This window comes from Orycteropus afer, unplaced genomic scaffold (genome assembly GCF_000298275.1).
Source record: "Orycteropus afer afer isolate SDZICR_OR568_19922 unplaced genomic scaffold, OryAfe1.0 scaffold00200, whole genome shotgun sequence".
Lineage (NCBI taxonomy): Eukaryota > Metazoa > Chordata > Mammalia > Tubulidentata > Orycteropodidae > Orycteropus > Orycteropus afer.
In genome coordinates, this window is record NW_006921787.1 from 4,167,428 (window position 1) to 4,169,304 (window position 1,877).

Below are 1,877 nucleotides of genomic sequence, written 5' to 3' on the forward strand. Positions count from 1 at the left end.
CACAAGCAGGTGCCACATTGGTGCCTGACACCCACAAGGTACAACAGTGAGGAAGAGGACTGGCAGACCTATGGAAAGCTGGCAGCTATACTGAGAACACTGCCATTTTGAATGTTTGTAAGCAGCCAGCAAAGCTTTTCTGTGTGCAGATGGTGTTCTTGTTTGAACTGTGATCTGAGAGTGGGCTCTGCCTGCCACAGACAGCACATACAAACACACTGGAGACAGAGGACTAGAAGTAACAATTCACCTTGTTACTTTTATACCCCACACCTTCTTGGTATACAGGGGTGCAGCCATTCCCCACCTCTATTCATCCTCTTGATCTGCAGAGTTTCTATTCTGGTCTGTGCCTTTGCACACTCTGGGTGCTGGGCCCTGACCTCCCCCCACACACACACAGTTTTGTTTTTGTTTGTTTCTAAATCAGTCTTTTTAATTTCCTCCTTTTCTTTTTTTTCTTTCACCTGCCCCCTTTCCCATCCTTGATTCTTCTTCTTTTTTTTTTTTTTTTCCTTTTTTTCTCTTTTCTTTTCTTGGTTCTCTTCCTTTTTCTTCTTTAGGTTCTTCCCATCTCTTGTTTTCTCTTTTGCAGTTTTCTCAATTATTTTACTCTTGAATTTTTCTCTCATTCTTCCCTCCCCAGACATTGTGGCTTTCTCTCTCTCTTTCTTATTATCTTTCTTTTATTATCTTTTAATGTATTTTGAAAATTTTTCTTCTTATTTATTGCATTTCCTTTTTTCTTTATTTTATATTTTTGTGGTTGTTCTTGTTTATGTGGTTTGAGTTTTTTGTTTTCTTATTTTATTTGTTTATTTACTTTGATGTCTTTTTTAATTTTTTTTTTTCTTATTGAGTGGGAGACAGCAACCACTCCCACACAACCTAACCACACCTTCACCTCTTGAAGCCATAACTACTGAGTAAGGGCCACCACATGCTTTTGCACCAAATGACCAATGATAGACAGCAGCCAAGATCAACTGAACTCACCATCAACTACTCTCATGAATAGCTGACAGACACCTGTGCACACACTCTCAGTCTCTATCACACCCACCAGGAGACAGATGATGAGTGCCTAACTGTTAACCCCTAGTGAATATAGAAGTGCAATACTCTGCTCACACACATATATAAAAAATAAATAAATAAATAAAGAGGGGGAAAACTGAGTGAATCACAAAAACATACAACCACAAACTAAACATAAAAAACAATAGTAACACAATGCCTCAGAGACCACAGATCATCACAGTAAACATGAAAGAGCAAGAGAAAGTAGCAGAAACAAGGGACCACAATACACACACAGAAAACATCACTGAGGAAGAATTATTGTTAGAACTCCCTGACAAGCAATTCAAAAGAATTATAGGGGGGTACCTTCAACAAATTAAGAGATTGATCAAGGAAAACACTAACAAAATTGAGGAGAATGCAGACAAAACTCCACAACAATTTAGGAAAACAATACAAGAACAAATTGACAAAATAAACAAAAAATTAGAAATGATACAAAAACAATAAACAGAAATTCAGAAGATTAATACTAAGATTTGAGAAACAGGTAGCACATTGAATGGGCAAAGGAGTAGAATCAAATCAATGTAAGACAGAATTAATGATATTGAAGACAAATACCTCAATACTACTTTGCTAAGGGATCAATCAGAAAAAACAGATCAAAACAAAATGAAGAAAGCCTAAGATTCATATGGGATACCAAAATAACCTATGTATCATCAGAATTCCAAAACAGCAAGATACAGACAAAACTACAAAACCACAGAGAAAAATGTCAAAGATTTGTTGAAAGAAAATTTCCCTAGTATAATGAAAGACAAGAATATATCCATTCAAAAAGTTCAGTG